We start from the raw sequence: 15,459 nt of genomic DNA, 5'->3' as shown, positions 1-15,459 counted from the left end.
GAGAAAACTAAACTTTGTGTCGCCCCCCCCACTTTTCATTCCTTTGTGTAAATGAGAGGCACCTGGGATCATTTGTGAAATCAATGGCAGTGTGAAGCTCCCATTACACAGATGGCTCCTTCTTCACATGAGAGCAGTGGGAGCTGTCAAGAAGTCTAGCTCAGTCTTTAAATTATTGATTCACTTTGTTGGGAGAGAACTTCTGTTAGAGAGATTCATATGCGGAGTAATTGTTGTGAGGAGTTAAAATTGTGTTTTTCCACTCTAAACTGAAAAAAAAATGTTTAAAAGTAATTTGCTAAGCAAATGCAGCAAGGTTATGGTTATGGAGTTAGTTTACAGACTCACCTAGAATTCCTTGGAGATATTTCTCTGAAAAATGTAAGGGGAAGATGCTGCTGTTTTGAGTTTGATAATGTGTGTGTATAAAAAGGGACGGTATAAAAAGCTACCCTTTTTTTCATCTATACTTTCTGTTCTTTGTCAGTGACAAGGATTCAAATATTGTTTAGTCTGCCTTATTTTGTTTTTGTTTTGTTTTGTTAGTATTCTGTGCTTTTGATTGTGAATGGAAAGGTTCAACATTACAAAAATAAATACTATTAAAAAAATCCCTGTAGGAGAGTTTCTGTTGCAAACAAAGCTATTCACCTGTTTTTGCTGCTGTGGTTTAATTGTTGTTGAAGAACGTTGACTTGACACTTGTCCAGCTACCATTGACTCCAACTACAATGTGGGTGAGCTTCTAAAGATCATTGCTAAAAAGCCATCTGTTTTCAGTGCTGCATGAAGCAGAGATAGAGAGATGAGTGGAAGGGAAAAGTGTGGTAGAAAAAAAAATGCGGAAGCAACAGCATAATGCACAACCTTGGGAAGTTTGTGAAGAAACACCTATCCAAGGGTTAGTGGGAGATTCACAAGATGTGAACTCCAGCTGGACTAAAAGCCGAAAAAGTCATAAAACTAACACAATCCTGACCTTAGATCTGTCCTGAAGTGGAGACAATGTCAGAAGTCTGTCTCAGTGTTTTAACCTTTCTTGGGCGATGAAAGTAATGCATTTCAGTTTGACTGTGTTTTTTATTATTATTATTATTTTAGAGCACTTCATCCTTCCATTTGCTGACAAATTTTACAAAGATGCAGATTTCATTTTCCAGTACAACACTTACATCAGTGCCAGTATTAATGGAATTTGCTTCCTCTCCTCACCTAAACCCTATAGAAAATATATGGAAGGGGAAGATAAGAGACACCGGATCCAGCAATTTTGACTCGCCGAAGGATGATGTTAAAGCAACCTTGGCTAAAGACCATACATTTAAACGTAACGCATCGCAGTGTTAGCAGTACACAGACCGCTACACTAGATGGCGCCAAGTGAAAGAAAGCTACTGATCTGACGCATCTAAAACTTCAAAAGCTGCCGAGAGGACCTTGTTTTGCATATTTGTACTTTTAAGCCTGTATTCCGCTGCAGTTTGTAGCTAATTGTTGTGAGATTTACACTTAAAGTCTAATTTGTATAATAAAAAATATAAAAGGGGAGAAAGAAGCAAAACTGGACGGTGAACAAAAGCTCTAAGCACTGCAACTTTCCTGAATCGAATATACGCTAATGCAGGCGTACTGCTGATAAACTTCAACACATTGATGCTGAACGTGGGGAGCTGCGCTGCGACGCACAGTAGAAGTGCGCAGCACTCCCAGATCGTGGTCCTGCGGGGATAGAAGGGATCACACACCCCACCAACTCACCGGCAGAGGCGGGGATTTAAACAGAGCATAGCACAGAAAGCAGCCGAGTCCAGAGATTTTTTATTTTTCTTCCCAAGATTGTTGGTGTTAGTTGGAGAAAGCGCATATTTGTGCATGTGTGCGCGTGTTTGTGTGTGCGCGTGCGTGCGTGTAAGAGAAAGAGCGTGTGCTTGTGTCTGTGTGTGCGTGTGATTCCCCTCCTCAGCGCACAGGCGCCCTGCACTCCAGTCTGCTGACACGCCGAGAGGACAGTCCGCTCTGCACCTTCGAGTCACCGGACTATATGTGGATACAAAGACCGATAAACGCAGATCCAGGGGAATAGTTCAGTGAGAACAGCAGCCCGAGACCTCTTTCATGAAAACGGGTAAGAGGACGCTTTGGTGTCTAATTTACAACTGAGGTCGCGGTTGTGAAAAGTGCAATGTTAGGTCTGATCTCCTGTTATTTCTTGCAATATATCTTTTTAAACGATAAGAGGGGAACTTGTGTTAATTTAAACTCCTGAAATTGATCAGATATTTCTATCCATCCACTAAATGATCTGTCATATTTCGACGCACTGATCTGAGTAGTAGCCTGTGTAATAAAGCTGCTGTGTGCTTATTTGAATTATTGAAGCCATAATCTCCATAAACTGCCTGTGCTGGTAAATTCAGCACATGGCAGAAAGTCTCCAAATGAGGAGACAACTGGTCTGTTGTGTGTGTGTGTGTGTGTGTGTGTGTGCGTGTGTGTGTGTGTGTGTGTGTGTGTGTGTGTGAGAGAGAGAGAGAGAGAGAGAGAGAGAGAGAGAGAGAGAGAGAGAGTTTGTGTGTGTTGACGGTTTTATGGTAATAAAAGCGGACCCTGCTGAAGAAGAGGCCAGCCCTGACCACAAAGACTGTTCTCAACAAGTACAGTACAGTGGGCGCCTGCTTGGTGCTGAGGCAGCGAGTGTGTGTGACAGCACCATTATTCACCAAGATGCCTAATTGCACCATGCCGCACTGGATAGATGCACTGTCTTCATGATGAGACGAGAATTCAAGCAGAAACGAAGTGCTGATGGCATTTGGCTGGACACCTGCTCTTCACTTTTATTATTATCAGACTGGAAAAAAAAAAAAATCTGTCGCTGCATTGAGTTTCAGAGGCTCTGAAACACACAGCATTTGTTTCTTTGTCACAATACAGAATGATTATATTTTCTTCCAGTTCCGTCTATAGCAAACTGGTAGAGTTATTTTACCTAATTAAATTTAAAATATTCTACAACAATGATCAAATTACAATACAAATTTCTGAAAAGACTTTCAAAAGCTCTGATTTAGTTCTCCTAACAAGTAAAAAGAAAACATTTAGTGTACAATATCACTAAATATTTATTTTTTTTCTAAAATATGGCTTCAAATGAAACCACACCTGTTCTCGATTTAATCCTATACAATCGATCAATATGTATTTTTTAATATTTTGACTAGAGGCATTTTCACACTGAGTGTAATATAGCTTACAGTTAAACAGGATTTTGCCACTGTTACAAAGCAAAAGCACAGCAGATAGATATATCTAGGAAGGACAAAATGTACTATTTCCAGGCAGCAGCCAATTTCTTAATACATTTCCAATGATGTGTTTGCTAGTTCTTTTTAGCAAGTGTGTATTTTATTCAGACTAGTAAATAAAATAATATACTGCTCACCTTAAATGTAAAAACAGCTGATTAAAACCCTGGCTGAGTTGTTGTTGGTAAGGTATTTGTCTAACCCGAAAGGCACAAATGTGAAACCATCACATAAGTTCTGGGAGTTGGATGAAATATGTAACATGGTCTTTTTTTTTACTAAAAAAAAAAAAGAGAAACTGAGATAACTCATTTTAGATTTGTCCTCATGAGCACCGAAGAGAAATCAATACAGAACAAGATTTTATTCTGTGGTTGTGTGCGGTTAAAAGGGCGTCTGCTGGAGTGCAAACACAATACTTAGCCTATTCCTGGAAACTGAATAGAACAAACAATTTAGCTGATGTGTGGCAGAACTGTATTTTAGAGGAACTCCAGGGGGTGCAATGTCAGACCATCACATATTGCTGCCTCTCTGTCCAGATTCAATTCCTTAATGCACTCTGAGAGGTTGAGATCTAATAAGAAGTGGAAGAACATCTTCAATAATGAAAGCCCACCTGCAACTGTGGTGCAGAGAGAGGCTGGGGGCTGAGAGGCTTCATAAATAACAGAGGCCAGATCCTGACATGTGCTGCTCCAGCATCTGGGAACTGCCAATAATCCTTCTCATCTACTAAGCTGCTGTTCTGGCCGACTGAAAGGAGACGAGGGAGCGGGGAAGTGAAGGAGAGGGTGAGGGTCGTTTTAGTTTGAAGTCATCAAGTAAATGTAACCACGTGCAGAATGTTTTACTCGATTCTGCCGAGAGAAATAAAAATTATAGCTATGTATCCAGGATAATTTAGACAAATCACCAACATATTTCTGGAATTGTGTCATTCTACTGTATAAAATTGGTCACAATTACATCTTGCTGTGTAATGGAGCTGTACCTTTTATGAGGCAAATTATGATAATCATTTAAACCCAGACGTGAAATTCTACATTGCTGTCAAAGGAGTGTTGTTGTGATACAAATTAATTTACGCTTCAGGATTTCAACAAAATCCCTCCATAGGCATTAACCTGCATTCAAACAATTATCCCGAGCTCGTTGCACTCTAATAACTACGGACTCTTGATGCTCAAATAAGCCTTCTGTACCATTGGCGGTACTGTTTCAATGTGAATACTTGTTGATTGGTAGCTGTAGCTTGAATACCGATAAACAACAGGAGATTCTTTCTTCGGGGGCACAATGTGACTCTCGTCTGAACACAGTCAGGGCTTTAGGCGGTCCCAGCCATGAAAAGATAGCTCTGTGTTGAGCTCTACGGATTGACCGCGCAGGCCGCGTGACCCATGCTGTTGTGTCTTTCAAAGAGTCTCATGAGCGTGATTTATTTAGTTCAGAAGTCATCCCCTTAGAGCTGGCTTCATTCTGTCCATTTTGTACCGAGCAGAGCCAGCCAAAGTCATAATCAAACAATGGCCTGTTTCTGGCTGTGAAGTCGGCAGGAGGCCCCCTGCAGTGCTTACTCCTCACAACTCAACAACTTAGTTATATTCATGACTGATGAGCTTACTTTAAATTTTAAATCAAAAGATTATAAATGGAAAATGTGGAATTTATTTTTTTAAATTTTGAATTTGAATTTTTGAACAAATGTATATGTCATAATCAATAGAGAGTGGCATGATCTGTCTCAGTTCTGTTGATGGTACTGACCGTCGAGGCCGATTCCACCGTTGTTCCAGACAGTGTGGTCTTATGAAACAGGACATCATATTTTGAGCAATTTAACTCTGAAAGTTTTGTCTGTCAGCAGCAGCAAAACTGCTGCGCACCTAAACAAAATGAATATAGCAATCCTATAAACTGTATATAAAATGCTTTGGATGCATTGGTAGAGGAATTTCTTTTACCACAAAACTCTGGAACTCTACAGAACAGCAACAACTTCCTGACTCTATTTACTATGAAACATATCATTTGGAAATATTGGCAATCTGTTTTAAGACTGTTACAGAATGTGGATATTTGTAGATAACCCAGAAGTTATATACCGAGGCTGCTTTTACAGTTAGCAATGTTAATGCTAATTTTAATAAAATGTGACCATCATATGGTCGTTGTTTTTTAATTAAAATAGGAAATGTCTTTTTTATTGTGATGTTTAAACGTACATCTCTCCATATCTCATGAGCATATATACAGTTATGGTTTTACTATTCATGGCAGAAAGGCTTGTTAAGGACTTTAATGTTTAATGTTTAAGTTTTTTTGAACCATTTTGCCAATATTTACACAGCATTAAAGGGAAAAGCTGGAATAAAAGCATTCCTCCAGTTTGTACTTTTGCTTTTCACTTTTGCCATATTGCCATCTGATTTTATTTATTTGTTTTACTGCATATTTAAGAATCAAATAATTTACTGTAAATTTAATTTCAGTGCTCTATTGGTTCCCTTGTCAGCTAAATATTAGCCAAATTAATGAGGAAGTAGGTCAAGCCATCAGTTTCAATTTCAAGCATCTGGCACACGGAGGTGAGTTAATCGTACATTAAGCAGTTGCATAGGATTTGTAGCAGGGGAAAGCAAGAGTACTACACATGGTGTGTGGAAGCTGCAGTGGTGAAGTGTTGTTCAAAAACATCCACTGGTTTTAAGTGTGGATCAATTTTTTATATACTGTAGTGACATGACTGTATTAAACCATAAATGTAGAAGTGTTAAATGGTAAACATGCAAACATTTAGGGTGAGAAAACTTTTAAAGAGGAATTAATGATGCTATTTTAGTTGGTTGGGAGTAGTATTAAGTGGTAGTGGTGAGCCCAATTTAAATTCTCTTTTGGGCCTCTTATAATCTTCGGCTGACTCTCGCACAGATAATCAGTTAGGAAATAGCGATATGTATATGCTAAGTACAGCTCTCTAAAATAAGTCTTGTACATCAAGCAAGAAAGCTAAAAGACTGCCTTCGCGACAGTAATCCGCTTTGCTCCGCAGTACGCTAAATGGAGGTTTTTCTTTTCAGCTGGCCATCTGCATCTCTCTGTATGCGCGTGCGTGCGTGTGTGTCTGTGTGTGTGTTTTCTGTTGCGACTAAGAGGGAAAGAAGCTTTTTATCCCCCTTCAGCTGGCAAGGCTATGAAATATTTAACAGGGACGGCACTATTTTTGGGTTTGTGCTCAGTTTGTTTTGAAGCTTATGTAATATGTAGTTTTAGCTCAACGTGCATGGCAATGTTTTATCACAAGTTCCACGCCATTGGTTCAGCCAACTTGCGAGTGTAAAAATGCTTGAAATTGTACTATTTCAAGCCAAATAAAACACAAAGAGTTGGAATTGGAGGGAAGAAAATGAGTCCCACCACCAACTGTTCACTGACAAATTGAATTGCCGTGTTTGATACAGTATCTTATGTGTCAAGGAAGCAGAGCCAGACCAGATCGTCTCCAGTTCCTTGTTTCTGAAAGATATTGATCAGCTCATCTCTGCTCCCTCCAAATGTCTCTGTCCCTCCTTTTTTGCCTCTCTGTTTGCCTCCCCTTTTGCTTCCCTCCATCTCTTCTGCTCTCCTCTCTCCTCCTGAGGTGTCAGATTCTCTGACTCATGCCCTGGTGTGGAGGATGGGAGGAAAGCAGGATGAAAGAGGAGAAAGAAAAGTCATTTTGCAGATATAGGGAGTGACCTTCATCCAATAAGAGGGATGGGATAAAAGCTAGAGTTAATACCCTGCCATGGAGAATTCTCCGCAGTACGAGAAAGGGGGAAAAAAACCATTGAGAATGATATATGAAGCCAATAGAGGCTCTTTGATAATAGGAGGGATGCTTTTGTGAAGCAAAGCAAGCGATCAGAAAAATTCCAGAGGTTTACGTGGAAGCGCAAACACTCACGAGAAGCTAGGGAAACACCTTACTCAAAATCTTTCAAGGGTTTTTAAAACGGCCTCTGCTTTTAGACAAATTGGTAATTCAGACCAATCTGACAACTGTTGTATAGGCTTGAGCCACAGTCCTCCTACACTAAAACTAAAGCCATCTGTAATTCAGGCTCAGACACTGTCACTGTGTGTCTGGAACCAGCAGCCGCTTGGGAGATAACAATTGACAACTCGGAACCGGAGCTCTGCAAGGTTCATTATCCACGTGTTTCGGTAGTTGCCACTCTGCTGGCTGTAAGAAGAAGGAGAAATAAACGTTTTGTTTATTTAATCGGAAGATGCCATCTTCTGTAAAAACAACGTCATGACTCAATGCTCTGTAATAGGTATGTGCTTAAAGTAACCTTGAGTTAGAGTTGATGTCTTTTGAAGAATTGACATTAATAATAGAGTGAGAAAGTGGCTTAGCTTCTCATCAGATATGGCCAGAGAAGCTTGCTTTTGCCGACAAACCCTTTGACATGAGCACAAGTTAATTTTCATTTATTCCTTTTAATTCAATACATAAAATAGCTACAATAAGCTGCAGTAGGTAAAATTTATAAAAATATATAAGTATATGACAGTGCTAAGGTCCTCCTCCTGTTTCTGATTGGTTGTTTCTGATCTGGAGTGGTGCATTTCAGGATATCCGTCTCATACTATATGTTCATAATATGTTAAGTTCCGCAACTTAAGATACAGTGCATGATATCAGTTTTCCTTTTCCTGTTTAACATCAGCTGGAATTATCAAAATGATTTTTGGTTTTGAATATACAGTGATGCAGTTGGTACTGTTGCCTTGCAGCAGGATCAAGGTTTGAATATTAGTCAAGAGTCTTTCAACATGGAGTTTGCATGTTCTGCCTCTGTGTGCAATGACTTTCTCTGGGTACTCCGGCTTCCTCCTACAGTACACTGGACCCTTGGCAAACCTGCAGTCTTTGGATTGCTGGAGACAGATTGTTTTCACTTTAAATTCAAAAGTTTTCTAAAATGTAATAGTGCTTTTTAAACCTTATTGCTTGGGTCAAACATTTTTTGGCGTTCCTGCTTAAGTTTCTCATAATAGTTGCAGGAATTTCCTGCTGACAGAACGGGTGTAACCGAATGTAGAGCTTGCTCTCTCAAATCTTTTCAGCCCTGTCTATGGTGAGGAAAGTCAGAGCTTTGTAATGCCATGATGTCACAAAAATAAGCTGCATGTGTGAGGAGTTGCCTTAAAAATTAACCTGTCAGAAGCTTGCAAAGTTATGACATTATCATCTGGGCTTCCTGAAATTACTTTAAAAAGCAATGAAAAAGTCAACTCCAGAAACTCTCTCTGTCATCTTTTCTGGTATTTAGTGGATAGAAAAACAATCTGATGATTAAACCTGAGTTAAAACAAAGAACTGTGTCAGATTTACATCCAGACAGTAAAAAATTGTTTTTTTATACAACGTGTGTAAGTATCTGTATTTATCGCCTCTGTATTTACAAGCTAACTGCTTCAAGTCACTGTTTTCACAGTAAACCCTCGTCCTGAGCAACATGAATTCAAAAAACATTGAAATAAAATAATTTCACACAAAAGGCAATTAGTCATAAAGTCAAGACTCTGAGCTGTAATTTAGTGAATTTCACATCTATTTGCGAAAATATGAATTGAAGATCTGGAGTTGCAGCTTTGAGCGATTTAAATACATGTCAACATTGAATCAAAGAAAATATATCTTATTTTGCCTTACCAGGAGGTTGTGCAGGCACCAACTTTATGAAATTTGGAGAAACCTCATCAAACAATGGGTTTTCTCATTTGTGATGTTTCACCAGGCCTTTGCTGCAGCTGTTTTCAGTTGTTTGTGGATCTTTGCATCTTTAGTCCTCCCTTCAGAGTAGAACACTTTACTCTGATTGTGTTCAGTTCAAGTGACTCAAGGATTCAGCCCGCTTAGAATAATCCACTTCTGCACCTTTAGGACACACTGGGTTGCTGTGACAGCTTTTAATTTTGTACATCTGTTCTGTGAAGCGCCACCCAATCAGCTTCACAGCATATGGCTGAATGTGAGCTGACAGGTTTCCACCAGCTGCTCCTGTTTTTTGTCATTTAATCAATAAACAACAGTGACCATGGATCTCTGGCAGCTCCGCATGCTCAGGCCATTGTGCTCTGCTACAGGTTTTACAAGTGACGTAATATGTTTCTCCTGCATTTAAATCACCTTTGGCTATTTCTTGTGAATTTACAGCCACAACTTGATAGCTTGAGCAATAATTAGAGATGGGACATTCAGGTGTTCCCTTGCCAATACCCATTTCTGAATCTGATTTTTGACCAAATCTAATTTAGTTATTCCTAAGGAGGAATAAATGTGCTGCTGACATTTTGCCGTAGGTAGTGTTTCATCCAACATGAAAATACGTAATTGCAAACTAAACTCAAAAAAGCAAAGGACATGCAACGATGAAAGTTGTTAGTTTTAATTTATTTAGTAAACAGCAAAAGCAAATCGAGTTGAGAAAAGAGAGAAGACCAAAATCTCATACAAAAAAATAAAAAAAGGTAACACTTTATTTGAAGGGGGGTGAATAAGACTGACATAACACTGTCATAAACATGACATAACACCTGTCATGAACATCACTAAGTCTTCATGAATATTTATGACTGTTGTCATAAAGCGTCATTTGGTAAATAATGACACTTTTAATACAAAGTTGACATTATTCAAAATTGTCTTCGTTATGACAACTTGTCATTTACCAAGAAATCATGATCTAACATAAATTTGTCATAATAGTAGTCATAATGATTTAATTTTTACACTAGCAAAAGATTTAACAAAACAATGATTAATATTTCCACTCCCTGAAATAAAGCAAAACAAGTAGGACAAGCAATAGATTTCATTAAGCTTTATTACACTGTCACATGATTTAATAACAGCCTCATTATCAAATTTTTTTTTACATCAACTAAAGTGGAACACATAGCAGCAGTTATGAATATGTCATTAAGAGTTATTACAGTGTCATTAATATTATCTCTTACCTCCAGTAAAGTGAAACAAGTAGCAACAGTTATGAAGATGTCATTAAGTATCATTACAGTGTCAAATGCAATGCTAACAGAGTAATTGATATTAAGTCTTACCTCAAGTGACGTGAAACACACTGGAGAACTTATAACTTATAACTACCATCATAGCTGTACATTGGAATAAAACAAAAGATAACTTGTTCTAAGATAACAGAGGGTTTAACGTCTGATCAGTATATTGTTACTCTGAAATACTGATTGAAGGGTTAAAACAGGCTTAAATAATGTTTCAAATGCTAAGTTCATAAGTGCTTTGTAGACATCTTGCTGTAAAACTTTAGGATCGATTAAATTAAGAAAATTAAGACTAAACAACATGGCAGAGCTTTATAATATTACTACATAAAGCTAATTTTTAAAGTTTAATCGGTAATACTTTTATAACAAATTTATGTCATATCATGATGCCTTGGTTAATGACAAGTTGTCATAACAAAGACAATTTTGTCTAGATTAATGTCAAGTTGTCATAACAAAGGCATTTTGAATAATGTCAACTTTGTATTAAAAGTGTCATAATTTACCAAATGACACTTTATGACAACAGTCATAAATATTTATGAAGACTTATTGATGTTCATGACAGGTGTCATGTTTATGACAGTGTCATGTCAGTCTTATTCACCCCCCTTCAAATAAAGTGTTACCGAAATTTTTTTTAAAATATTTTCAAATAAAGCACGTACAAAATCCAACATTAAACATTGTGAAAATAGATATTATTTTTGTAGCTAATTATCATCTAAAGTGTCTAAGATACCAGTTTAATATTCACTGGGTCCCTAGTCACAATCTAAAAAGCCACTTTTAGGTAGGTGACAAATGCCTATATAGCGTCCACTTGCACTGACAGTTGGGTTTCAAGTGTTGTTTTATATCATTGTTCAAATCAGATCTTCTCAACATTTAACTCTAAATCTAAAAGGCAGGCCACTCTTAGTCTCTTTCAAAAATATAGGACCAATTTCAACAAACCTAAAATCCTTCAAAGATAATTTAGTGTAGCAGATGAGGGTTAAAATAGGAAACACTTTTTGGGTTTCTGCCTCTTTAATGAAAGGACATAAATAGATAAAGGTGCCTCCCTGGCACAGTTGGCTTTAATGATGCCAACTGTGCAAGATACCAGGTATCTTGCAACCTTTTCTGCAAGATACCTGGTAATTGTAGGAAAATGTGACGGTATCTTCATTAGACCTAAAGCTGGATTTGGTTTCCTTATTAGTCATTTCACAAGAAAAATATTTTTTTTTTCTGTAAAAAAAATAAAATAAAATAAATCTGCCAGCCAGTCAGAATAACAATTAGTTGACCTGTATTTTGGGTTATATTGTAATGTATTTTTTTTCCCCAAAGATATTTTAGTCCGCTTTAAAGCCTCACATCTAATGGATTCAAAATCTGACTGCCGAAGGTTAGTCACTAGCTTCCTCCCACATTTAGACACCATGGCTGTGGCAAACACAACTGTTGGGCCCCCTCCCTGCCGGGCAGCTCCAAGAGCAGCGGGCTCAGGGGGTCTGATAGCCTTCTCCCGGGCCCCCGCGGTTGACAGGCGACTTGCACTGCAGGCTGACACGGCTACGCTTTAACAACAGATGAAGCCGGGGGCAGATAGGAGCACATGGGCCCTTCTGTACCAAGGCCTGACCCGTCTCATTATATGTGACAGAGCTGAGACAGACATGCCGAGAGATGAAACAGTGCTCTTTAATTTCAAGCCTCTCCTGTTTCACAGCTAAAACATTCGTGTCAGTGCAGAGACTGAGCAACTGAAGCTGCTTTGTTGTAACCTCTCTATGATCAATTTGAGTGCTTGTAAATTATAAAGACATGATATTTGACACATGATAGATACGTGCATTCTAACGTTTACGTCGAAAAGCAGATGAAATATAAATTTTGTTTGTGTGCGTGTCGGGGCTTTTCTGTGTAAGTCCTTGGTTTCTGTTTAACAGTTTTTTGAAAGGCTTTGCAACTCTATTGAAAATCTGTTCTGAAGTGATTTAGCTTCATTTTCTTCAAGCAGACATTTCCGCGAAGATGATTTTTGGTGCAGCTTCAAATAGCACAGTCTGTGAAGCTCATGGAAATTTTATGAACAGCTCTTTTCAGTATCTGCCCATCCTTTGCCTTTTTTGTTGTTTGTTCTTAGTTTGTATCATACAAAGCCGTTTACATTGCCCTGTTGCTTAAATGTGTTGTACAAATATATTTGCTTTGGTTTGTCTTACAAAAGTATTCTTCTCCCTTGGACCTTTTCACATTTTGTCACTTTACAACCACAAGCTTAAAGTCTTTTGTTTGGGCGTTAATGTGATAGACAAACTCAAAGAAGCACGTGATTGTGTAGTGAAAGAAATAGATGTTTCAGTTCTTTTATAAATAAATTTCTGAAAAATGTGGCATATGCATTCAGCCCCCCTGAGTCAATGACTGATATAACATCCCCTTTATAACATACCCCAAAAGAATCACAGTTGTAAATCTTTTGGGGTAGGTCTCTACCAGCTTCCCACAGCAAGACTGAAAGATTTGCTCATTCTTTGCCAAATTTAGGCTAATTCAGATTGTATGGACAGCATATTTGACCGGCACATTTTCATTTCAACCAGGAATTCAAAATTGGATCTATGTCTGAACTTTGACTGGACCATTCTAACACATGATTATGCTTCAATCTAAACCATCCAGTTGGTGCTGTGTTTTTAGAGACTTCGTCCTGGTTTAAGGGGAGCCACTAACCGAGCTTTATGCAGCCTGTGGCTTGTTTTTCTGAAAGAAAAGTTTAAGTTTGTTTTTTTTTTTTTTGTTTGTTTTTTTCCATTTTCTCTATTACAGGCTACACTATGTGTTGGTCTATCACACAAAATTCCAAGAAAATACATTGTGATTTGTGGTTGAAAAAAAAAAAGTGAAATTTTTTGTAAATTGTATTATACTGTTACTGTGATGCCACATGCAGTCATTCTCCAGCAGTGTTTGCCCTCACTGTGTGGTCAGGTTACAAATTATGTTTATATACATAGTTCCAATTTTAGGACCTTTTGTATGGATGTGTGTGTAATCCCTAAGCATCTCATTTAAATTTAGAGGAGACTAGCAAAGAGCTGGTTGAAGAGCATCCTGGAGGCCTGCTTATGCCTCGCGTCCTGTTTTTCATCATCATCATCTTCTGAGGACATCTGTCATTGTGCCAGTGCATGTGCTCGAGCTTTTGCTGTTGCTCGAATTGGTTCACGACAGATTGATGCGCTGAGTCGTCCTGAGGAACTTCTCAGCAGATCAAAGCATGTTTGCGCTTGTGTCTCGGCTTCGCGTTTTCTCCGTACATGCGTGTGCTGTAAAACTGGCTGGCTCCTTTCATCCCAGCAGCTGTGCGTGAGGTGGTGGTGCTGGGAATATTGCGGTATGCATGGGTGTGTACAGAGCGGTGTGACGTGTGTGTGTGTGTGTCTGAATGGTTGTGGTGTCTTGCCCTTGCTGTGCGTGTGTACACACATCAACACTCTTTCACCTACTGCTCCTTGCGTGTCCAAGAGGCCGCCTCGTCCTCTCAGCCTTTGTCTGTCCACTGCGCAGGTTCTCTGCCCCTCCATGCAGACAGCAGAGCTTGTTTCTGTCATTTGCCAGGGTACACAAGGCCTGGCCTCATTCCTCCTTCGTGTCCTAATCCAGCCTGTACCCGTCTGTTTACCGGTTCTTTGTGGGACGCGGTTGCCTCAGAACAGGTGTCCGAATCTCCACACGTCAGTTGCTCAGATCCTTTTAATCTCAGCAGTCTCTCTGGAATGAAAGATACTGAAAACATGTCAAGAAAATAGTGTTGTTGGTTGTCAAGGGATGTACGCTGGCTGCTTTTATCCATCACAACTTTGATGTAAGTCAGATACAAAAACACTGCATTGGTTTCTGACTCTCATTTACTAGCAAGGTCATCATATTAGATTGGATATTATGTTGAATGTTTGCATTTGGATTACTTATTAAAATTTCAGACCATTTCTCAGAAAAAAGTCCATCACATAAAGTGTTTGCTGAATTTAATAAGTGTTAAAGATTTTTTTATTTCAAAGTAATTTTAAAATAAAAAGGTTTTTTTCAGATTTAACATTCTTGTTTTGTTTTTTGTATATATATATATATATATATTTTTTTTTTGTATATATATATATATATATATATATATATATACATATATATATATATATATATATATATATATGTGTGTGTGTGTGTGTGTGTGTGTGCGTGTGTGTGTGTGTGTGTGTGTGTGTGTGTGTGTGTGCCTTTGGATATTTTCTCCAAACTGAAAAAAAAAATCTTGGCAGGTGCTCCTGATTCTCCAGATAATTGGCTATTTGCATAAGAACTATTTTACTCATCATCATCAAAACAACAAAACATTTCTAGTTCTGGTATTTGTGGTACAATTATAAAATTTTTAAGATCTGACCTCTTTAACCAATCTTTTTATTCCAGAGTTTAATTACCAGAGCTGTTACTGATAGTTAAATTTGCTAAACTAATCAAAAATGACTCAAACAAAAATTTGTACACCAGCAGTATAACAACACCAACAACAAAAATCTGCAAAACGTATTTGTGTGGCTTTAAATTGATTATTCAGACCCTGATTATGCCAAACCTTAAATGTCTCTTTCAGTGAAGACTGACTATAATAATCTGTGTTCAAATCTAAACATATAATACTGAAAGGAAGTTTTTGGTCTTAATATGTTTAAAGTCTGAGTTTCTGTTAGTTCTATCTGTTATTAGAAATAGTCCTAGAAAGACCTGTGACTTGACCACACATGGATTTCACAACAGTTTTCAAATGCACTCAGCTTAATTTTTGAAAACATGCTCTGCTGTCTGGTGGGAATTAAATGAAAGTGTTTTGCCACAATGAGCTTTGTTAGATTTGAAAGAAAATGGGGGAAGCTTGCAAGCCTAGAAACGCCATCCTAACTGGAAGGGACCGTCTTCCCGAATGTTTTGCAGCAGGAGGGACTCAAAGAATAGATGGTATCATGAAAGATCAACATCATGTGGAAATACTGAAACAACATCTCAAAATATCAACCAGGAG

The 15,459-nt window shown here is 38.2% G+C and overlaps 1 protein-coding gene across 1 annotated transcript in view; it reads left to right on the top strand.

The window, feature by feature from the left end:
- The first annotated feature begins 1,786 nt into the window (after positions 1–1,786).
- The window catches only part of LOC106911748 (poly(rC)-binding protein 4-like), a 46,875-nt gene continuing 33,202 nt past the window's right edge, over positions 1,787–15,459 (top strand). The window contains exon 1 of the mRNA XM_088007285.1: positions 1,787–2,125. The gene's annotated coding sequence lies outside the window, so the exon portion shown is untranslated. The remainder of the gene's footprint in view (positions 2,126–15,459) is intronic.

Source organism: Poecilia mexicana, unplaced genomic scaffold, assembly GCF_051168715.1.
Source record: "Poecilia mexicana isolate PSO_F unplaced genomic scaffold, ASM5116871v1 scaffold_7, whole genome shotgun sequence".
NCBI lineage: Eukaryota > Metazoa > Chordata > Actinopteri > Cyprinodontiformes > Poeciliidae > Poecilia > Poecilia mexicana.
The sequence above is the reverse complement of the archived record's forward strand: the minus strand, read 5'-3'. Positions and strand labels throughout refer to the sequence as shown.